At 39.4% G+C, this 25,204-nt stretch overlaps 1 protein-coding gene across 4 annotated transcripts in view; it reads right to left on the reverse strand.

Moving 5' to 3' along the window:
* The window catches only part of Mpp7 (MAGUK p55 scaffold protein 7), a 249,357-nt gene that overhangs the window by 99,384 nt on the left and 124,769 nt on the right, over nucleotides 1-25,204 (reverse strand). The window lies entirely within an intron of this gene.

A 25,204-nucleotide genomic window follows, 5' to 3' on the forward strand; every position in this document is an offset into this window, starting at 1 on the left:
GAAGAGACAGAAATCTTAAATAAATAAATAAATAAATAAATAAATAAATAAATAAATAGAAAAAGACAAGTTCTCCTGAGTAAATTGGGAGCATGGATACCTTGTGGGAGAGTTGTGTGGAAGGGGAGAGGCAGGGAGAGGAGCAGAGAAAAGACACTCTTAAAACGTACTCACCTTTCTTTTACCCTTTTCACCATTACAATTTCTTATTGGTTTATTTCTCTTGCCTTTCATTCCATCACTCAACTAACGCAGAGATTATATATTGTCAGGGAAGCACATTTTAAATTCTATCTATTCTATCATTTCTTTTTCTATTTTTTATTTTTCTATTTTTATCTTAATTCTTTCTTTGAACCTTAAAATAAGTCATGGGCATCATAAAAATTATTGACAAACAAATGATAAACCATAGTACTGTGTTTGAACTTTGTTTATAAAAAAACATTGACTGAAACATCTATTCCATGAGGATTCTGAGCCAATCTAAAAATAGCATAAATCAAGAGTGTAGACATCTTTAACCTTTGCACCCAGAAAACTCAGAAAGGCAAGACAAGCTGTGGGAGTGAGCACTCTACATGCACTACATGCTACAGATAAATGTATTTTCTTTCTTTCTTTCTTCCTTTCTTTCTTCCTTTCTTTCTTTCTTTCTTTCTTTCTTTCCTTCCTTCCTTCCTTCCTTCCTTCCTTCTTTCTTTTTGTTTGTTTGTTTTTTTGTTTGTTTTTCAAGACAGGGTTTCTCTGTAGCTTTGGAACTTACCCTGGAATTCACTCTGTAAACCAGACTGGCCTCAAACTCATAGAGCTCTACCTGTTTCTGCTTTCCAAGGGATGGGATTAAAGGTGTGTGCCATCACCACTTGGTAAATGCATTTCTTACACATGGAAGTAGGTAAAAATCTGTAGATTTTTTTTATAAAGAGTTATTGTATGTACATTGGTGTTTTGCCTGAATGTATGTATAATTACAGACTGTTATAAACTGTCATGTGGGTGCTGAAAATTCGACTGAAGTCTTCTGGAAAAACAATGCTCATAACTGCAGAGCCATCTGTCTAGCCCTGACAATTTGTAGATTTTTGTCAATTTAATTTCTATCATCATTTCAGAATTCCTTTAGATCAATCAGTACAGCACACTGTCAGCTGCACTACTGGAAGTATTGCAAAGAGATGGAGTAGACGGTACAGTCATCAACCGCCACAGCCTGCTCTCTCCTCCCATGGCCCCTCTGCTTTCTAGTCACGAGACATACACAATGATGAGGAATGTGAGAAGACTCCACAGGATTTTTCTTATATTCAGTTTTGTCACGATAAGTGGTATACAACTCCTAAGCTTTAAAATGTGAGAAGGGCTACTAAGAATAGAATCAGAGCCTGTTCATGTTAGGCAAGTGTAACACCACTGAGCTACACCTCCAGTCCTCCTTTAGAAGTTTCTCAAATGTAGAGATGGAACTGTGGTTAAGTGGAAGATACTTGCCTAACATATTCAGAGCCCAGGGTTCCATGCCCAGAAACAAAACTCTAAAAAGCATCACATATAAAACTCAAGTGTGTGTAGCGCTTGATACAAAGCTATGGTCATATCTGTGAGGGAGTTTCTGGATTAATTAAGGTGGGAGAAACTCACTCTAAATACAATATTCCATGGACTTGTGTCCCAAACCTAATGAGAGGGGATAAAGCTGAGCGCCAGTTCACTTCTCTCTGCTTCCTTGCTGTGGCACAATGAGACCTGCTGCTTCAGGTCCCCACCATGAGCTCCCACATGATGGGCTGTCCTTCCAGCTGTGAGCCATAGTAAACCCTTCCTTAAATTGCTTTTTCTCAGCATTTGTCACAGTAATGAGAGGTGTAACTAATATAATGTTTCATTTCTGAAATGAGCTTAACCTTATAGAAAAGAAGCCAGCCAAGCACGGTGGTACATACCTACAATTTCCACATTCTAAAGAGCGAGACAAGAGAATCCCAAGTCTAGGGCCAGTTTGGGCTATATGCATAGTGTAATCCCATCTCAAAAAAAAAATGGAACACCAGTATACAGTATCAAGACCAAACAGATGGGCAGTCTACGTACTTTAGACGATCATTATGAACTCAACTTCTTCTCTTTTGTCATGTCATCCAGGAGGAAAAAATTATCCTGAAAGTACTATAGCCTTCCTTATACACTTGCAAGCATGCATCTATAAACAATATCTGCTATTATCTATATCTCCAAAGTAGGCAATGCTGTAACACATGGATGTGCATAATTAATAATGACCATTTAAATACTTCTGCTTTTGTTCTACTTGTCAATTGTCTTAAATAATACAGTGGCCCTAGACAAGCATTGAATATAGCTTTTTCCTTTTGGCTACGCACTGTGCCTTTCTACCCTGAGGCTTCTTGACAGTGTTACAGTGTCAGGGTGTGCAAGAAACTCTCCACTGTAGTCATGACAGGCTCTAGTTTCATCTTTTTCCAAAAGGCAGGTTGATCTCAGCTGTCAACCTGAGGAGTCCTAGAATCAGCTAGAATTAGTCTATGACCATGGAAGGGGAGGCTATCTTGATTAGGTTTGTTGAAGTGGGAAAACACAGTCTTTCAGGGCAGCATTCCACGGATCCTGAACTGCATAAGGAAAAAGCATTTGTTCTTCTTTGCTTCTGGACTACAGAGGCAATGTGACCAGCTCCCTCAGGCTCTGGCTGCGGTGAGTCCCTGCCATGAGGGACGACAGCCTTGAATGTGAGCCAAAATATTACCTCCCCAAGTTGTCTTTGTCAGCTAGTTAATAACAGCAAAAGGAGATGTAACTAAGACACCCATTTAATCTTGTCCCACTAATTTTAATGCTATTTAAAATGCACATCCCAGGATTCATGATGCTGCTCAGTGGTTAAGAGACCTACTGCTCTTGCAGAGGACTCAGTTTGCTTCCCAGCACCCGCACAGACCACTTTACGTCCTGTAGTACTCTGGCTCTGGAGAACTTTGATCCACTGACCTCCACAGCCACCTGCTTAGAAACAAGTATTTTTTAAAATGAAACACAGCTGGACACAGTGGAACCTGCTTTTACCCCAGCTACAACAGACTTACTCAGGGCATTTGCCAAAGTCCAGAAATATAAAACATCAGCCTGCCCATTCAAAGAAAATCCTGTCTAAAAAATAAGTTCAAGTAAAAATAAATCTTAAAATAAACAAAGCTTATCAGTAGACTCTATGCTGATTGGTTAAATGAACAATTATTCCATCCATTTCTGTGATAACTCTTGATGCCAGACCTTCATTCTCTAACATGGCTTTTATAATTAGCCTAGATACTTGCACTCTATGAAAACCAACTTCATTTTTTCTCAACATTCTGATAATTTATTTATTTCTCTAGTTCATTTATTTCTCTTAGGCTTGGTCTTTCATAGGGTTTCCTACAAAGGCCTCAGAGGTTGGGAGCAGATCCTTTTGGAAATGGTTTTAATTAGAAGTTTTAATTCACTTCTGGTCACTGACTCTGTAATCTCAGCCAGCGATTCTGCTGCTTCCATGTGCGAAATTGCCGGACTTGGACCAACTGGTCTGTGGTTACAAATCCTTAGAGTGGAATCTTTTCTTCCTACCACACGGCGGAAGAGGTAGGTCTCTTCTCTGTTCTTTCCCTAAGGGGAAGAATCTCCCTTACCTCCCATTTATTAATAGAGTAACCATAGCAAATAAACAATTTCTGTGTGTGACACAAAAACAATTCTGCATTTATGCCTGGCCCAGATCTCAGGAGGGGACAGCCACACCTACTCCTAGTAAGGCCCCTTCCCAGCAGCTCCAGTGCAAGCTGAAGCAGCTGCAGTATGCAGTTTGCTGTTTGGTTCTGAAACACAGGCATTTTTACTGTACTTTCCTTTAAACTTCACAGTGCGTTAAAAATAACACTTGCCAAGACCAAGAAACTATGGGACAAATATTGTTGTTTTTATAACAACAATGGGGACGCCATAAACAATAAATCCATTTACTGTTAAAAATTAAGACACAGAAAAAAATACCATGCACTTCCATTAATACTGTTAGCCACACAGCAGTCAATTTACATGGCTAGCAATAGTTATTAATAAATATTATTAAACTATAAGATTTAAAAAGCTTGCAATTATCAACAATTTCTAATTACTGTAGGAATTAAAAGGCTAAATTTGTAACTTCATGCCAATTAACTCTGGCTTCCAACAGAACAGGTTAGTTAACCTGTTACCCTGTTAACAGAAAAGGGAACAAAACCACCCAGTGCCTGTGATTCATCCTGCTGGGCACTTGTGCCTGACCCTGATATGCCTTCTCCTTTCTTTTAATGTGTTAATGACGGCACCCAGGGTTGTAAACAGGCTGTGCCCACAGGGAGGCTTCCTCTGAGGAAGAACACTGGGGAAGAAATGAGTAGTAGCTTTGCTTTTTGTTTGTTTGTTTGTTTGTTTTTGTTGTTGTTGTTGTTTTTTGAGACAGGGTTTCTCTGTAGCTTTGGAGCCTGTCCTGGAACTAGCTCTTGTAGACCAGGCTGGTATTGAACTCACAGAGATCCACCTGCCTCTGTCTGCCAAGTGCTGGGATTAAAGGCGTGCGCCACCACCGCCTGGCGCCATTGCATTTCTTTAAGCATCCAATTCAGAATTATTTTTCAAGTTACAACAAGATCCTTATCATGCCTTTGTTCACAGACTTCTGAATCACAGAGTTTATGGGTACGGTATTGTTCATAAGCATAGCTGAGACGCAGAATTTTGAGTCTGCTTTTTCCAAATACATGTCCAAAAAATGATGGTGATGATGGTACCAACAACAGTAAAAAGCCTTCTATAGGAAAGTACTGGAAGCAATGAGTACTGTGCCTCCAGGTGAAGTGTCTGCAATAGCTCTATGCAAATAAATAATTCCTATGAGGAACGTGGTTACAAACCCTAAGAAATGAAAGTACCACAGCAGCTTTTAGGCTGGAGTTAAATTATTAAAATGCATAAAATCATCAACTTTATTATGCTGGATGAAAATGTGGTGATCCATTTGAAATTACTCCATCCTATACAGCCAAATTCCCTCAGTGCCCAGAACAATACTCTAGAGGAAGTAGCCAAGGAATATTCGGGTACATTTCAGCAAGTCAACAATGAAAAAACAACTCGAATTATATAACCCAAAAGTAGGTAAACTGCTTTGTTCTGAAACAGCCCAATATTTATGCATACATCTTTCAGTCTATGATGATCAGATTCCCTATTTTAAAAAACATATTTTCATTTTTCTATATTACACAGGTTTAATAGGAAAAGTAAACAAGGACCCAACAGCTAAGATGAAGCGTAACTAGTAATTTCTCCAGTTTCATCAACGCACTACTGAAATAGGAGCTTGTTTTCTGTGTGAATGTTTGGTGAGGTGATGACCAACATTGTCCAGTGTCCCAGCTCTGACATGTGTGCTGATCTCAGCAATTTAGCCACCACTGCAGAAGTCAATGCAGCCAAAACAGTAAATCTCTTCAGAACAGTCTCAGGAAAACAGCTTTGACCTTTTTGTTCCATGGACAGTCTTGGGGAGTCTGTGGGTCCCCAAACCATACTGTAAGAACTAGAACCATCGCATACAACCTCTGAACACATGACATGTCGAAAGGAACCCAGCATTTTATCTGTGCTATTGCAGATCAGAGCCAATCCCCTGTGCCTGGAACAGAAGCGAGCACTTTTCACCTGATGTGAGCTTTCTTTGGAACACCACATTCTTTCTGAAACCACAGGCCCAGGTGTGCAAAGTGAGTTCCTCTCACAGCCAGGCACTAGTTCACTCACACAGACATATAGAACAGGCTTGGGCAGCTCATGGAACTCAGAACCCAATCCTCAGAACCCCAAGATCTTGCCTGTCATTCTGGCACCCTGAACCAACTGCAAAGACTTTTAAATTCAGGTCATTTGTGAGCACCTCAAAACTCATGCTTTGGGCATTAGCCCAGCACTCTTTCCAAACTGCCTTTCCTTTTACACTCATATGAGATGCTCAACTTCATGTTTTAACAGTCATGCACATGGATACACACACACGCACATAGCCAAATCTCCTTTTCCTTCCTATATTTGGGGAATGCTGAGATTTGAGTCTAGATCCTCACACATTCTAGGCATGTGCTCTCCCTGTCAACTATATTCCTGGCCTCATTCTTCTCCACACAGATAAACTGACTTCACAGCGCCCTTCTTTGTCTACCCTTCCGTCTGGTGTCACCTGCAGGCCTGTAACCAGGAGCTCCCCTGCTCCTTTGTTCCTGGCTGCTCCCATGCTAGCATACTGTCTTCATTACTTTAACTTTATGGTAACCTAGAGCAGTGGCTCGCAACCTTCCTAATGCTGCTGCCCTTCAATACAGTTCCTCATGGTGTGCTGACCCCCAACCATAAAATTATTTTCATTTCTACTTCACAACTGTAATTTTGCTGTTATGGATCATAATGTAAATATCTGGTATGCAGGATACCTGATGTGTGACCCTTATGAAAGGGTCTTTTGACCCACAGGCTGAGAACCAATGCTGTAGAAGGCTTACCTGTCGCAGATCAGCAGCTGACCTCCAGGCTGTCCCAGCTGACTTTTGTTGGCCTACATAAACTGAAGCCACACTTGAAAAGAGGCAGCTTTATGTTGAGCTTCCCTGTTCTCTATGCACTTGTGCCTCAGAGAAGTCTCATGATTTCCTGTGCACAGATGTTTAATATCCTCTATCACAGTTATTCTTAGAGTTTCTACTGCTACTATAAAGAGGGTGGTTTTGTTGCTTCACATTTTCACTTTCTCTTGGTTGCAGATATCTAGATTTACAACTGAATAGGTACATAGAGGTTGCAGTTAGCCACCTGCTTACCTCTGTTAAACTGACCTGAAGATTTGCTTTAGAAACAGTCATAACACCCATGAATCTTGATCGCTGTTTCTTCCTCCCAGCCTCTACTCACTGCCCTCTGGCTTGCAGGAGTAAGGAGGGTCCTGCTACAGAGATACAAGCACACCACTGATGTGTCTGTGCATCACAAAAGCTCAGAACAAAGCAATGGTAGAATCCCTTGAGGAGTCACAATAGAAGGCCCTGCTGAAAGGTGGCGAGTACTTTCTAACGACCCTTTGAGTCCCTCCTAACTCTGAGGCCATGACTAGCTTTGCCCTCCAAAAACTGCTTTCATCTTATTTTCCTTTCCCTTCTAAAAATCTACCCAAAAGAAGGTCCAGACTTCCCTCATCAATTGGAGGAATGGTTCACTGGGTCTCTACGTCTTTATGCAGCAGTTCCGTCACACTACAGCAGTTCTTCCTTTGTACAGTAGGTTCTTCTGTCCTTTTAAAATCTCACAGGATGAACATTGTGCTTATTGATTTTTTTTTTTTTGAAACTTTAAAGACACTGTCTATCCATGTAGCCCAGACTGGCCCCCCAAACTCATGAAAGCCCTACCTCAGTTTTTTTTTTTTTTTTTTTTTTTTTTTTTTGGTTTTTCGAGACAGGGTTTCTCTGTGGCTTTGGAGCCTGTCCTGGAACTAGCTCTGTAGAGTTACAGAGATCCGCCTGCCTCTGCCTCCCGAGTGCTGGGATTAAAGGCATGCACCACCAGCTTCTTAAGTAGTAGGATTTGAATCATGTGGTACAATGCTCAAGTCTTCATTACTTTTATCCTTTCTCTTATGTAGCTAAATTTTAACTTTTAAACACTCAAAAGTTCCGTCTCTAACAGCTTCCCCCTTCTTGGACATTGTATGTATACTAAATGCCTCACTTTCAGTGTTGATGTAGTTTTTGGTTTTCTCCTTTACTTCTCCTTTACTTCTCCAGCACCAATGGCTGGAAGTTTATGCACTCTCATGTTAACACAGGGTCACCTCGAATTCTCACAGATAGTTATTTAGCTAAGGTTCTAAAAAGTTAAGCACCATTGTACAAATATGTACAAATATGGTACACTTCAAGTCCTATCACATCTCTCCAGGCTCATGCACTATTATGTTAATGTAGTATCAAACACACAAATCACATTCTGGCTTTTCTATCACTGTATTATATTAAACACTATATTTATATTAAACATAATGAGACATGTGATTATGATATATTGTGCCTTGTCTTCCTTTCTGCTATTTTCTAAAGACATATTTCATACTTAACCAGTTTTCCTCAGGTACAACAAAGTTGTAATTCAAGCCTTTAAATTCACAAGTACATTTCTGATTTCTTTTTTTAAAATATTTTTTATTGTTTTTATTGCACTATACATTTTTCTCCATTCCCCTCCCTTCCCCTCTCCTGTGATCTGCATGCTCCCAATTTACTCAGAAGATCTTGTCTTTTTCTCTTTCCTATGTATGTCTCTCTTAGGGTCTTCTTTGTTGTCTAGGTTCTCTGTGGTTGTAGACTGTAGGCTGGTTCTTGTTTTTCTTTTCTTTTTTTATGTCTAAAAGCCACTTATGAGTGAGTACATACTATATTGTCTCTCTGGGTTTGGGTTACATCACTCAATATGTTTTTTTTCTAGATCCATCCATTTGCCTGAAAATTTCAAAATGTCATTATTTGTTATCACTGAGTAGTACTCTGTTGTGTATATGTACTACATTTTCTTTATCCATTCTTCAGTTGAGGAACATCTAGGTTGTTTCCATGTTCTGAATATTATAAATAATGCTGCTATGAACATAGTTGAGCACATGTCCTTGTGGTATGATTGGGCATCCTTTGGGTATAGACCCAAAAGTAGTATTGCTGGGTCTTGAGGTAGATTGTTTCCTAATTTTCTAAGAAATAATCATACTAATTTCCAAAGTGGCTGTACAAATTTGCACTCCCACCAGCAATGCAGGAGTGTTTCTTTTACCCCACATCTTCTCCAGCAGAAGTTGTCATCAGTATTCTTGATCTTGGCAATGAGAGGTGTAAGATGAAATCTCAGAGTTGTTTTGATTTGTATTTCTGTGATGACTAAGGATGTTGAACATTTCCTTACGTGTCTTTCAGCCATTTTAGATTCCTCTCTTGAAAGTTCTCTGTTTAGGTCTATACCCCATTTTTTTTATTGGATTATTTGTTCTTTTGATATCAATTTTCTTGAGTTCTTCGTTTTGGAGATCAATCCTCTGTCTGATGGGAGGTTGATAAAGATCTTTTCCCATTCTGTAGGCTGCCATTTTGTCTTGTTAACTATGTCCTTTGCACAAGTCCATTTTTGAAGTTCAATTTTTCACTATACATCGTAGGTCACTGCTAATCATCTCTGTCTGCAGCTCCCTGTGGGATCATGTCCTTTAAATGGTTAGTTAGTCTTGGATGTCAACTGACTGAATCTGCTGTCAACTGCAACCACTTTTAAGCTGTTCTAAAAAGGGATTTTGAGGAAGGAAAGACCCTTCAATAGAGTGGGTAACACCTGCAGCAACAGCCCAGACATAAGGACATAAAGGGCAATCCTTTGGTTTTTGCCTACCCACCTTTCCCCCCTGTTAATGTGTGTTAGAGAACCTACCCTCTTCAGCTTTCCAGTGTCAATGTGGGCCGAGAAGAGTGGCACTCCAGGAATCCTCCAGCATCCATCCCCATAGATCAAACAGCTAGAAGTTCTGAGCCTTTCCAGTGTATAGATGGCCATTATTGGGGCACCCAACTAGAAGTGTGTAAGCCAACTAACTTAGTCCCTTTTAGTATATGTGTTCTTTTTATTTATAAAGAAACTTGACTATCACAGTATATTTATGGTTTCTCCCTTTTACTTTCAGATTTCAAGAAGAGGCGTAGACAAGTCGCACAGAGTAAAATATAGCTTAAAAAAAACCCTATATATCCTGAGTTAGTAAATGTTTGATTTATACAACTTCAGCCAAATATTTCATAATGGTTCAAGGGGTAAATTAAAAATTTTAAATTCTGTAAATGGGAGCTGGAGAGATCGCTCAGTGGTCAAAAGAACTTGCTGCTTTTGTAGAGGACCTGGGTTGGGTTCCCAGTACTCTCATCCAGCAGAGAGCAGCTGCCTGTAACTCTAGTTTCTGGGACTCTGACATCTGCTTCTGGTCTCCACAGCCACCTATATGTACATGGTAATGTTCATACACTCAAGCATGCTTATAAACACAGAAACTGGAAAATATGTTTTAATTCTATAGATGTCACTTATGTACTAAGGACAAATTAGGTAGTGTCTACTAGAATTAAGCACTATGCCTCACCAGCAGCAAGCAGATAGAAGGGTTAAAAGATGACTCACACCCCATTATCTTGAAGTTCATATTCAATAGAGGGCTTTCTAGTCAATTTTCTAAAAAGAGAAAAATTAATGACAACCAGAAGCTGAAAAGTAAGGGAAATTTCTACAAGTCTCTTCTACTTCCTTTTGAATTTTTAAGCATAGGGCTCCTCGGCTGTGGGAAAAGCCCACTTTCCTTATGGTTTTACATTTTAATAGCTGGAGAAAAATTGCTGGGTTAGACTTTGTGGCAATACAGAAAGTAGGCCAAACCAGAGAACTGAGAACATTTCAAGTGAACCCAGAAATGTTCAAAAGCAAAAACATGTTATCACACTGGATACAGAAGCTATAACTTAATCTTCTGTATGAGTATATGGAGTCACATTTTTCTGTTATATATGTGTATGTGTGTGCCTGAATGTAGGTCCTCTGAACCACATGCCTCATCACATGCCTGCATGAGCCTGGAGTGGTCAGAAGGGGCACCAAATCCCCTGGAACAGTTACAGATGATTATGAGTTACCAAGTGGGTACTGTGTACCAAACTCGGGCCCTTTCCCAGAGCAGCAAGCAGCTTAGTGTAGTAATAGGAGTGGCGGGCTGCATTCCTGGCACCGGGCCACCTGCATGGCTAGCTTTATACCTGAAATAATTACACGGAAACTGTATTCTTTTAAACACTGCTTGGCCCATTAGTTCCAGCCTCTTATTGGCTAGCTCTTATATATTGATCTAACCCATTTCTAATAATCTGTGTAGCCCACGAAGTGGCTTACCAAGGAAGATCTTAACCTGCGTCTGTCTGGAGTGGGAGAACCTTGGCGACTGACTTGACTCAGCTTCTTTCTTCCAGCATTCTGTTCTGTTTACTCCACCTACCTAATTTTCTGTCCTATCAGAGGCCAAGCAGTTTCTTTATTACTTAACCAATGAAACAACAGATAGAAAGATGACCCTCCTCCATCAGCTTAGCTGCTGAGCTGTATCACCTGAACTCTACATTTGAAACCAGACATTTAAAGCATACCATAGTTTAACCCTGGCAAGTAAAATACTCTGCAGAATCCACAGTTAAATCATTTGTAACTCAGTCACACCTCCTGCATTAATCTTAGTTGTGGTGTGATGTGCTTGCACGGAGCTTAATAATTTTATCATTCTTTGCACAGTCCCTTAGAATTGGCCAACTTTTTACAATTTAGATATACCTTCCCTTTCTGGCATGTTTTTCTTTTGGGAGCAAATAGTGAGAGTGGCTAATCTCTTGGTATCATGCAATTACTCAAAACCTAAGCATCTTTCTGTGAGTGGCTGTGCCATATCCTGGAATATAAGGGACTCCTTAGATGCACTGAACAGCATTGAGGAAGGAGCAGCAATAGCTAAATCAGAACACAAGATCCTGTGATTAGGTCTCTTCAAGCTCCCAAAGCTGCCAGATCTCAAATGATGCAATGTACTTTCATTGGCCCACAAAGAGGATGATGTCACAGACTCTGGCAACCCACTTTCATGAAGTTGTAAGATGCCAAATTAAGCAGTCCTGTAAATTCCAAAGTATCACTTCATCCAAATGTACATTAGGACTGTTCCATGTTGTGGATTTTAAAATTTAGCAGAAATAAATAACATAGGAAGTAAAATTTGTGATTTAGAAATAGTTACTGTTGGAATTTTATCCAAAACATACCTATGTTGATTCCATTTAATCCTTAGCCACTCTATGACATGGGAAAGCTCAGAAACTCCACACAGAATATGCTGAGACTGTTCACCCCAGACACGTGCCCTATCCCAGACACATATGTATTAAATTTCTGCCTCTGCCAAAGCTGCTACTGTGGAGGTTTCCAGATTTTACTCCACAGGCTCAGGTCACACTTGGGATGGGTGGCAGCAGAAAGTGGACTGTGAAGTTAAAATGAATACTATTTTTCATCAAGCTCCAAGGAATCAAAATAAAGCTAATATCATTAAGGAACTCAATATTAAAAACACTTTAGGTTATAAAAAATATACCAGCTATACTACTGATTGCTCCTCATATATCTAATTATGTGACTGGCAAGATATGAATCAGACTTGCAATAAATTAATTTTACTTTTATTATTTTCTTTTAATCACTGCCAACTTTAATATTTTATTCAAACAGGTGTTTATTCTGTTAAATAAATGAATATGGTACCTTCCAATGACTGCCAATAATTTTAATACCAATGAATCCTGAGTGCTACTGTATACAGACTTGGTATACTTTGTTTGACTGATCTCTTCGACCTTCACATTTGAAAATTATGACTGTTACACTACTGACTGTCTATATACAGGTTTGATTGAAATAAAATAAATTTTAATAAATAAAAAGGCCAAGGAGGACAAAAAGGTGAGAGAAGTTCCCTTCCAAGGGGGGAAGGACCATCAGATAAGAACAATCATCTCAAAGAGCACCAAGGAACGTGGCAGTTAGAGGTGCAGGACAGGGATGTTTGGATTCAGAGATAGATAGGAAGGGAAATATACATGCATAAAGAAAAAGATTCACTACTATCATTCTCTTTCAATCGTGTTCTAGAAGTCTTAGACTAACCTATAGAGGAAAAAACAAATAGATATAAATATAGACATTGAGAGATAGATAAGATTCTTTGGTGATATATACCTAGATGACAGATGATGATAGATGCTACATTGATTATGATGATAATGATGGTGATGACAGGGAGATCAACTGGTTGATAAAAACAGGTGATAGGTAGACAGAGTAATGTAATAGAAGTAACAAAGCAGTCAAGTTAATTAAAACGCATACAGATAAAGTAATAAAAAATTCTGAATTAATCTATCAAATTGAGGATCTAAAGGAATTCTTATTCTAAACTAGAACAATAGAATGAATTTCAATGTACATGTACCAAACTGTTAAAATTTAAATTTTTAGTGCATAGGGAAAATTACAGCCAGTAAAATTTGTACAAAGAAATTATTAAGTATTCCTGAAAAAATTAAAAATCTAGATAACTAGAAAATTGTACAAAAATTGAGAGTTGTTGGAGCTAATGTTATAAATGTATCTACTGTATCCAAATGAACTATGCCTCCCACAACACTAACACGTTCTCTTTATGAGGCACTGTGATACCAACATTATGTGGAGCAGCACAAAAAATAGAGGGTCCAGAAGAAGTAGCCTATGAACAGACAGTGGATTAATCAAAGAGCCGGTGCTACAAGACTGTCAGGAAGGATGCCCCTCCCTTAAATAGTACTGTACCAATTGAATAACCATTTAGAAAAAACAAACAGAAAATACATCCCTACATCACACTGTAAACAAAAATCAGCTAAAGGCACACTGCAGCTCTCCCTCTGAGTAAGTGCTCGTGGCACAGGTCTGTAACTGTAGCTACCAAGTGAGAAGAATCACAGGCTCAAGTCCATCCTAGGCTACTTTGAGACCCTGTGTCAAAATTTTGTAAAAAGGTAAAACAGGGATAAAGCTATACCTGAGTCGTAGAGCGTGTGGAATTCTGAGTTCAATCCCAGCAGTACACGAATATGTGTGCTGTGTGCACACACGTGTGCCTGAGTCTGTGTGTGCATAAGTAAAGCAATAAAGCTTCTTGAAAACTTAATATAGGAAATTATTTTTGTGACCTTGAAGTTTGCAGGGCAACAAAAGCCCTAGTTTTAAAGGGGAAAGATGAATAAACTGTATGGTGAGAACTTCCGTTCATCAAGACCTCATTTAAAGGAAAGGTCTCAGAAGGACCAAACTCCATTACAGCATAATTGACTAGCGTGAGCAAGACCTGGGTATGATCACCAACACCATCCAAAATGGGGCAGAGGATACCAATTGGGCAGGAGTCAAGTAAAATAAAGTATTGATCCAAAATTAAACATTATTTAGCCATTTGCAAGGAATTCTTACAAATTAGTGAGAAAATAGGCAACTTAAAAGTTAGTGAAAGACTTGAACAAGTGCTTCACTAAATAGGGAACCCAAATTAGCCAATAAATATGAAAAGTACACAAAATTCTGGTCATCTGGGTGATGAAATTTAAGCAAAGGAAATATTGCCACAGTCACTCAAAGTGGATTGAATCATAACTCTGTTTTCCCCAGAGTTAGCATGTATATAGAACAGCATGAAATGCCAGGGCTGCTTATGAGAATAAAAGCTGAACTGATGTTCTGTTACCTTGCAGTGATATTTCCAAATATATTCTAATAAGAACTTATTATGGATACATGTATATATGTAGTTGTTCATTTGTTTGTTTGTTTTTTGTTTGGCTTTTTTTCTTTTTCTTTTTACTCTTTGGGGGCCCAGTATCCAGCTCCCAAATAAATACATGGAGATTTATTCTTACTTATGAATCTCTGAATTTAACTTGGCTTGTTTCTAGTCAGCTTTTCTAACTTAAATGATCCTATTTCTCTTTAACTATGTTCTGGCTCTGGACTTTTTACCTTTCTTTATCCTTCCATCCTTCTTACTCCATGGTTGGCTGTGTGGCTGGCCCCTGGTATCCCTGTCTCCCTCACCTTTCCTCACTCCTTACTGTCTTCCCTAGATTTCTCCTCCTATTTATTCTCTCTGCCCGCCAGCCCCGCCTATTACTCTCCTGCTTAGCTATTGGCCGTTCAACTCTTTATTTACCACCAATCAGGTGTGTTAGACAGACAAAGTAAAACAACTTTACAAAGTTAAATAAATGCAACACATTGTTGACTCATTAAACAATAATCCACAGCATAATAAGTGAATGTAACACAACTTAAACTAATATTCCATAACATATACAAGCGTACACACCACAGAAGCAAAGTAATAACATGTGTAATAGTCAATGCAGCATGCAAAAACAGAGCTAAGGATCTAAGTGCTTGCCCAGCATGTCTAAGGCCCAAGTCTCCACCCTGAGCACCAGAAGAGTGAGGTGAATGATCAAAGTCAAAATGTCTAATACTTGAACAAATCATACTATGCTTAAGTGCAATTCAAGAAAAACCAGAAAACTAAGATACAGCAAGGATGCATTTAAGAAACTCCTAAGACCAGGAAAACTGTCCATACGGCTTCATGTTAAAATAGAAATTCACTCTCAGAAAGTAGGAGATAAGGCAGAAACTGTGGTGAGCATGACAGGGTATTTCAGAGCTTGATGGAACCAGAAAACAAAATAACAACTGAGAATGTGAACACAGGTGATGGAGAGGATAAACAGAACAGCTGAAAAATTAACACAGTGTTTGAAGACTTGACATGATGGAAAATAGCTCATATGTACTAATACAAAACACTATAAAGGGAAGTTATGCTGTCCTCAGACTTGGGCACAAGCACTTTGTACTGGAAGTCAAAGAAGCAAAGGTAATTAAGGTAGCAAAAAAGAAATCACAAACTTGAGATTTTAGTTTCAGACAAACAGACCCTTAACTATTAATGTAAGGACAAGAAAAGGAGAACAGGCAGGCAAGCAGGCAGGAAGTATGAAAGGCAGACAGAAAAGGATGGAGGGAGGGAAGAAGGGAGGAAAAAAGAGGTAAGAATCTGGGGGGAGGGGTTCTATAAACCTTTTCCAGACCAACACTAACAGAATATGGCCTTCCAGAGGAAAAGTTTCTGGGTTGGTGGTTAGTTACTGTGGACCTGGCGGTCCTGGATTAACACAATAATCCATGATGAGAGAGTGAATGTGTGAAAAATAATTACTTCACTGATTACCTTGAGGGAATTATGGAATTTCCCAGAAGTCAGTCTCTCTCTCTCTCTCTCTCTCTCTCTCTCTCTCTCTCTCTCTCTCTCTCCTCCCTCCCTCCCTCCCTCCCTCCCTTCCTTCCTTTTTTAAAAAAGAAAACACTATGGTTTTTTTTTATTATACATACCAATCCAAATTCTCTCTCTTCCTCCCATTCCCTTGACATACCTCCTGCCCCTCACCATCCACTCTTCAGAGAGGGTAAGGCACATTGCTTTGGGAAAGGTCCAAGGCCTTTTCTACTATATCTAGGATGAACAATATATCCCTCCAAAGAGAATAAGTTCCCCAAAAGCCAGGACAAACAGTAGGGATAAATCCTGTTGTTACTGCCAGTGGTCCTGCAGTCTGCCCCAGCCATACAACTGCAGCCACATTCAGAGGGACTAGTTTGGTCCTATGCTTGTTCCTTCCCTTTCTAGCTGGTGTCGGTAAGCTCCTATTAGCTCAGGAATTGGAAGGAGGGTGTTTGTTTGTCCCAGCCACCTGGCTAGCTTAGACCTGAAATAATTACACAGAAACTAATTAAATCACTGCTTGGCCATTAGCTCTAGCTTCTTACTGGATAACTCTTACATCTTAGTTTAACCCATTTCTATTAACTATGTATCACCACATGGCTGTGGCTTACTGGCTCAAGTTTTGGTGTCTGGTCTCTGGTGAGGCTACATAGCATCTCTCTCACTCCACTTTTCTTCATAAACAATGAAATGTCTCTTGGTACTTAGCTCCTTCACAATCAGAAAATTTAAAGAAAACACAATAGTCTACATAATCCAGACTATCTGTGTATATTCAACCTTTATGTGGCTTATTTTTCTTTATTCCTTTTAATTTATGACTATCTGTACTCTGCCTCTTTAAAGACTTTTAAAAAATGATTTAGTTCTTTTCCAACTCTTTATATTCTTTTTCTTCTCTCTTCCAAGTCTACATACATTTATCCAACACTGACCCGTTAAGAGTTCTTTTCCATCTGGATTTGTCTTTATTGCATATCTGTAATTCTTTACTGTCCAGGACTGCTTTTTGAAATGCTAAGCATTTTTTAAAACTTAAGATGCACCATTACTAGGATATATATGGTACTGTCTGCTTGCCCTGTCCAGTCCAGCATGGCGGAACCACTTGTGTCTCAGAGCTGCCCCACTTCCAGGTACAGAGCCAGTCCATGTTGCCACCAGGCAAGCTGTAGTACATTGCTCACAAACCCCACTCAAATGCTCTGTAGGTGGACCTCCTCTGCCTGAAAGAGTCAGAGTTCACGCTGACCACATGACCCAGAAAGCCAGCATTTCAAAATGGAGCAGCTTTTTTTCCTGCCATGGCTGAATCAGGAAAATCTCTATAAAATGAGCTGTATGCCACCAGCAAAATATTGCCTACAAAGAAGCTGCGCTTAACTCTTTTGTGTCTAAAATTACTTTTTAAGCTTCTCAGGTTTTAAGTGAATTTTAGTTGGCCACATGGGTGCCAATTGGTTGGAGGAAGGGGGGAACCACTTGTTGGTTCCTGGCTGCCTGGATAGCTTAGCCCTGAAATCACCACACAGAAACTGTATTAATTAAATAACTGCTTGGCCCATTAGCTCTAGCTTCTTATTGGCTAACTCTTACATATTAATCCAACCAATTTCTTTTAATCTGTGTATCACCATGTGGCAGTGATTTACTAGCAAAATTTCAGCATGTCTGACTCTGGTGGAGACTCCATGGTGTCTCTCTCACTCCGCCCTTCTTTCTCCAGGTATTCAGTCCAGTCTGCCCTGCCTAGCTCTGCTCTGCCCCACCCTGCTCTGTTATAGGCTCAAAGCAGTTCTTCATTCATTAATCAATAAAAACAACACATAGACAGAAAGACCTCCTCCCACACCAAGGTAGACTGTTTCAGTGGGTGTACCCATCATGGTCTTGCTCATATTCTCATTCCCCCCACTCTTCAACTGGACTTTGGGAGCTCAGTCCAGGGCTCGGATGCGAGTCTCTACCTCTGTTTCCTCTTCATCAGTTGCTGGATGAAGGTTTTATGGTGATATTTAAGATATTCATCAGTCTGACTACAACTGGCAAGGCCAGTTCTGGTACCCTCTCCTCTATTCTTAGGGTCTTAGCTGGGGTCATCCTTGTGGATTCCTGGGAAACTCTCTAGAGCCAGGTTTCTTGCTAATCTTGACTATCCTGCACCCTTAAGTTCTTCTTGCTCTTCCCCCTTTCCTCTCCTCTTTCCCTTCCAATCCCCCCCCCCATATTCTCAAATTTATCAGGTGATCTTGTCTATTTCAACATTCCAGGTGGATCTATATTTGTTTTTGTTAAGGTTCACCTTGTTATTTAGCTTCTCTGGAATCAAGAACTCAATATCAAGGCTCAATATCTTTTCTTTATGGCTACTATGCACTAATGAGTGTGTACATACCATATTCATCTTTTTGGGTCTGGGTTACTTCACTCAGGATGGTGTTTTCTAGTTCTATCCATTTGCAAGCAAAGTCCAAGAAGTCATTGTTTTTATCACTGAGTAGTACTCTAATGTGTGCCACATTTTCTCTACCCATTCTTAAGTTGTGGGCATCTAGGTTGTTTCCAGGTTCTGGCTACTACAAATAACGTTGCTATACACATAGTTGAACAAATGTCTTTGTAATATGATTCAGCATCTTTGGGGTATAGGCCCAAGAGAGGTATTGCTGGGTCCTGAGGAGGTTGATTTCCAATTTTCTGAGAAGCTACCATACTGATATCCAGAGTGGTTGTACAAGTCTGCACCCCAACCAGCAATGAATGAGTGTTCCCCTTACTCTACTTCCTCTCCAGCATAAGCTATCATTGGCATTTTTGTTGTTAGCTATTCTGACATTTGTAACATCATATCTCATAGTTGTTTTGATTTGCATTTCCCTGATAGGTAACAATGTTGACCATTTCCTTACATGTCTTTCGACCATTTGTGATTCTTCTGTTGAGAATTCTCTGTTTAGTTTTACAATCCATTTTTAATTGGGTTATTTAGAATTTTGATGTCTAATTTCTTGAATTCTTTATATAATTTGGAGGCCAGTTCTTTGTCTGATGTGAGGTTGGGGAAGATATTTTCCCATTCAGTAGGCTGCCTTTTTGTCTTATTGACTGAGTCCTTTGCTTTACAGAAGTTTCTCAGTTTCAGGAGGTCCCATTTACTTATTGTTGCTCTCAGTTTCTGTGCTACTGGGGTTATATTTAGGAAGTAGTCTCTTGTGCCCATGCATTGAAGGCTACTTCCCACTTTCTCTTCTATCAGGTTCAGTGTGGTCAGATTTATATTGAGGTCTTTAATTCATCTGGACTTGAGTTTTGTGCATAGGGAAAGATATGGATCTATTTTCATTATTCTACATGTTGACATCTAGTTATGCCAGCACCATTTGTTGAAGATGCCTTCTTTTTTCCATTGTATATTTTCAGTTTCTTTGTCAAAAATCAGGTGTTCATAGGTGTATAGATTAATATCCAGGTCTTCAAATTCAATTCCATTGGTCAACCTCTCTGTTTTTATGTCAGTACCATGCTGTTTTCATAACTGTAGCTCTTTTAATAGAGCTTGATGTCAGGGATGGTAATCCCTCTCAAAGATCCTTTATTGTACAGGATTATTTTGGCTATCCTGGGGTTTTTGTTTTTCCATATGAAGTTGAGTATTGTCCTGTCATGGCCTGTGAAGAATTATGTTAGGATTTTGATGGGGGTGACATTGAATCTATAAATTGTTTTTGGTAAAATTGCCATTTTTGTTATGTTGATCCTACATATTCAAGAGCATGGAGGTCTTTCTAGTTTCTGATATCTTCTTCAATTTCTTTCTTCAAAGACAAAGTTCTTGTCAAACAGGTCTTTCACTTCTTTGGTTAGTGTTACCCCAAGGTATTTTATTTGTGACTATTGTGAAAAGTGATGTTTCTCTGATTTCTTTCTCAGCTTCTTTATCATTTGTGTATAGGAGGTCTACTGATTTTTTTTTTGAGTTGATCTTCTATCCTGTCACATTAATGAAGGTATTTATCAGCTGTAGGAGTTCCCTGGTAAAGTTTCTGGGGTCACTTATATATACTATCATATCATCTGCAAATAATGAAAGTTTGACTTCTTTTCCAATTTGAATCGCCTTGATCTCCCTTTGTTGTCTTATTGCTATAGCCAGAACTTCAAGAACTATGTTAAAGAGATATAGAGAGAATAGATTGCCTGTCTTGTTCCTGATTTTAGTAGAATTGCTTTGAGTTTCTCTCCACTTAATTTGATGTTGGCTGTTGGCTTGGTGTATTTTGCTTTTATTTTTGCTGTATATTGCTTTTATTATGTTTAGATAAGTTCCTTGTATCTCTGATCTCTCCAAGACTTTTAAAATGAAGGGGTGTTGGATTTTTATTGAATGTTTTTTCAGAATCTAAGGAGATGATTATATCATTTTTTTTCTTTCAGCTTATTTGTATGGTGGATTACTTCGATAGATTTTCATATGTTGAACAAGCCCTGCATCTCTGGGACAAAGCCGACTTAATCATGGTAGATGATTTTTTTAAATGTGATTTAATGATTTGGTTTGCCAATATTTTATTGAGTATTTTTGCATCCATGTACATGAGTGAGACTGGTCTAGAATTCTCTTTTTTGGTTGAGTCTTTGTATGGTTTTGGTTTCAGGGTAACTGTAGCCTCATAAAAGGGGTCTGGCAGTATTCCTTCTTTTTCTATTATGGGGAACACTTTGAAGAGTAAGAGCTCATCTTTGACTTTCTGGTAGAATTCTGCACGAAAACCATCCAGCCCTGGGCTCTTTTTGGTTGGGAGGATTTTGATGACAGATTCTATTTCCTTGCAGTTTACAGGTCTATTTAAATTGTTCACCTGGTCTTGAATGAATTTTGATATATGGTATCTATCTAGAACATTGTCCATTTCTTTTACATTTTCCAATTTTGTGGAGTACAGATTTTTGTAGTATGACCTCATGATTCTCTGAATATTCTCAGTGTCTGTTGTTTTGTCCCCCTTTCATTTCTGATTTTGTTTTTTGGATGTTCTCTCTCTGCTTTTTGATTAGTTTGAATAAGGGTTTGTCTATCTTGTTGATTTTCTCAAAGAATCAGCTCTTTGTCTCATTGATTTTTTTGTATTGTTTTGTTTCTCTTTTGTTGATTTTAGCCCCCAATTTGATTATTTCCTGGCTTTTGCCCCCCTTGGGTGCACCTGCTTCTTTTTGTTCTAGAGCTTTCATGTGTGTTGTTAAGTCACGATGTGAGCTTTCTCCACTTTCTTTATGTGGGCACTTAAGTGCTATGGATTTTCCTCTTAGCACTACTTTCATAGTGTCCCATAGGTTTGGGTATGTTGTGCCTTCATTTTCATTGAATTCTAGGAAGTCTTTAATTTCTTTCTTTATTTCTTCCTTGGCCCAGGGGTGGTTCAGTAGTTCACTGTTCAATTTTTACAAGTTTGTAGGCTTTCTGAGAGAAGTATTGTTGCTAAATTCTAATGGTGATCCAATAAGACAAAGGAAGTTACTCTGAATTTTTTTTTGTATCTGTGGAGGTTTGCTTTGTTACTGAGTATGTGATCAATTCTAGAGAAGGTTCCATGAGGTTCTGAGAAGAAGGTATATGCTTTTGTGTTTGGGTGGAATGTTCTGTAGATGTCTATTAAGTTCATTTGAGTTCATCTGTTAGTTGTCTTATTTCTCTGTTAAGTTTCTGCCTGTTGACCTATTCATTGGAGAGAGTGGGTGTTGAAGTCTCCTACTATTCATGTGTGGGGTTTGATGTTTGATTTAAGCTTTAGTAATGTTTCTTTTACATTTGTGAGTATTCTTGTATTAGGGGCATAGATGTTCAGAATTGAGACTTCATCTTTTTATGGGTATAAAGTGTCCTCCACCTCTTCTGATTGATTTTAGTTTGACATCTATTTTGTTAGATACTAGGATAGCTACACCCTCTTGTTTCATAGGTCCATTTGTCTGTCTTTGAGATTGAGGTGTGTTTCTTGTATACAGCAGAACGCTGGATCCTGTTTTCATATTCATTTTCTTAGCCGATCTCTTTTTATAGGTAAATTGAGTCCATTGATATTAAGAGATACTAATGATCACTGGTTGTCAATTCCTGTTATTTTTTTAGTAGTAGTGTTTGCGTGTATCCATTCTTTGGGTTTTGCTGGTGGGAGGTTTTCTGTTGTCTGTGTTTATGTGGGTGCAGTTAGCTTCATTGGGTTGGGATTTTCCTTTTAGTACTTTCTGTAGGGCTGGGTTTGTGGATACATATTGTTTAAATCTGGCTTTGTCATGGAATATCAGCAATGGTGATTGAAAGTTTTGCTGTATATAGTAGTCTAGACTTGCATCTGTGGTTTCTTAGTGTCTGAAGCACATTTGCCCATGACCTTCTTGCTTTCATTGTTTCCATTGAGATGTCGCATGTAATTCTGATAGGTCTACCTTTATATGTTGCACATGAGAAGTTGTTCATTGCTGGGAAAATGAATGTCTAGGTCACTGTTGGGACAATACAAGAGAAACCTTTGATTCCAGGCTTCTTCAAGTACAGAAGAGTGGGGGATATGTAGAACGATCCCCAGCCACTCGGTCTACCAAGAAAGCAAAGCTGCAATCAAAATCTAGTGGAGTTTTGTCAAAAACACAGGCTCCTGATATAGGGGCTACCACTGGCCAAGGATGGGGTGCCCTGAGTATCATAAAGAACAGTAATGGATGGGGTGGTAAGAGTGGGATGAGCCATCAAATCATCCTTCATTCATGATAACCCTACGGGATAACTGATAAGGGTTCTTCAGCAAGACAACTGAGAAAATTAAAAAGTTAAAGAAAAACTGAACTACCTTTCCCCACATAAACTATACTTGAAAACTAACTAACCTAGTAATAATTAAAAAGGAAAAAATAAATCTGTCCATTCTAGGAAAGGATGGTTAAATAAATCATGATGTATACCACTGTGGATGGTAAAATCACTAAAAGTCACAGTAACAAAGCTGAGTTGTAGGCAACAGAGTCTCTACAAGGTACTAAAACACTTTCTTCTGTATTTTAATTTTTTTATTTATAGTGGGGGTGGGACACACATGCCCATGTGTCTACAAGTACATGCATGTGGAGACCAGGGGTGATGTCAGGTGTCTTCTATCACTCTGGTTTTGGGGGCAAGGTCTCTCACTGAACCTGAAGCTCACCAAATGGCTACACTAGCTGATGAGTGGGCCTTGAGATCCTCCTGTCTTCCCAGTAATGGGCTTACAGATACTCAGCACCACACTTGACTTTTCAGGAGGGTATTGGGCATCCTTAGGTCCTCATGCCTGTAAAGCAAGCAGGTTATCTGCTGAGTTGTCTCCCTAGCTTCATACTAAAATATTTTCAACTACAAATAATGTAAATAGAGTAGTCAGAAGGCAAGAGAATTCACCAAGCTCTTTTTAGGAAAAGAAAATCACTGAGTAAAACTAGAACAAACTGGGAGACTAGGAAAGAATCAGTCAGCGTCAATACAGAGTTGCAGGCATTGGAGGAAGGGAAAGCTGCAAGAACTGGGGATTTTCCCATTGACCCTAAGCCCCAGGCTGCAGGTGTCAGGCTTTCTGAAAAGCTACAGAGTTGAAAAATTATCAAAGTTCTAGAGTGGCAACCTTTCCTACTGCACACCAAGAGCACAAGAATCCTCCCTTCCTATACCTTAAAGCTGGGTTTCCCGACCTACCTGGGTCCACACTCCAGGCTGCATTCTTCTGTGTTGGAGGGCGCTGTTCCATGCATCTAGAGCACGGCTAGCAGCATGCCTGGGGCCTTTATTCCAGCATGGCAGTCCAAGCTTCTATTTTGCTAACTATTCAGTATGGTCAAGGATCGAACAAACTGATCATCAGTAGATACCATAAACCTAAGGTAAGCCTCCAAGAGAAAAACAAAATGGATGGACAGACCAAAAAGGGGGGGGGAGAGGGCGGGGAAATGTCCCAGAGTGAAAAAGGATAGAACACAGCCAGGATTAATTACAAAACAAAGCCAAGCTGAAACCATCCTGCTGAGTTCTTTTCTTTTTGTGACAGGGACCTCGCCTAGCTGAAGGTGACGTGACCTTGAACTTCTGATTTTCCTGCCTCCACCTTTTGAATGCTGGGATTATCAACGTCCCCTGCAGTCCTGAGGATTGAACCCAGGGTTTTGTTTGTGCTGCCAGGGAAGCCACCTCTCTAGTCTGAGAATAACACAATGTTAAAACAACGGAGTTTAGGTCAGACAAAATAGGTTCAAAACCAGCCTCACATCCTGACTGGCTGCATAACAAGTCAACACAGCCTCCCTGCAAGGATCAGCGTGCAGGTCTTAGGGTTGCTGGAAGACTGAACAAGGCCCTTTGAGCTTTCAAAGGCACAAAGAATGTGATCCCAATGAGTAAGTGAGTAGTTTGTGGACCAGTTATTTTCAAAAAGATTTTATATTATATGGATAAAGATTAAAAGTTCTTTTCTTAAAAAAAAGGAGTTACCAAATACCCCTCACTAATTACTGCAATTTAAATTTTAACTGCAATTCTTTAAAAAAAAAATTCAATAGTAAGATTTAAAAAAAAACAAAAAACAAAACAAAACAAAACACTGAGGAAATCTTCAGGAAGCAAAAAAGCTGAAGAAAAACTAAGATAATAATTCCAATCAACAATATCTACCACAAAGAAGTTCCAGAAATGGGCTGGAGAGATGGCTCAGTGGTTAAGAGCACTGTCTGTTCTTCCAGAGGTCCTGAGTTCAATTCCCAGCAACCACATGGTGGTTCACAACCATCTGTAAAGAGATCTGGCGCCCTCCTCTGGTGTGTGGGCATACATGGAGGCAGATTGTTGTATACATAATAAATAAATAAATCTTTAAAAAAAAAAACTGGCTAGGCTCCCACCAAGCGGGAACATGAAGTAGGATCAAAACCCCGTGCCATTGTCCTTGGCTTCTCATCAGCCCTCATTGTTCGCCATGATCAAAGAGTCCGGTTTTATCCCATGCTTTTTCAGTCACAGTTTGGATGTTCACCTTCCTAGACATGGACAGAGGGGGGAGGACCTTGGACTTTCCACAGGGCAGGGAACCCTGACTGCTCTTTGGATTGGAGAGGGAGGGGGAGAGGAGTAGGGGA

Source organism: Alexandromys fortis, unplaced genomic scaffold, assembly GCF_014885135.2.
Source record: "Alexandromys fortis isolate MF-2015 unplaced genomic scaffold, M_Fortis_MF-2015_v1.1 scaffold_54, whole genome shotgun sequence".
Taxonomy (NCBI): domain Eukaryota; kingdom Metazoa; phylum Chordata; class Mammalia; order Rodentia; family Cricetidae; genus Alexandromys; species Alexandromys fortis.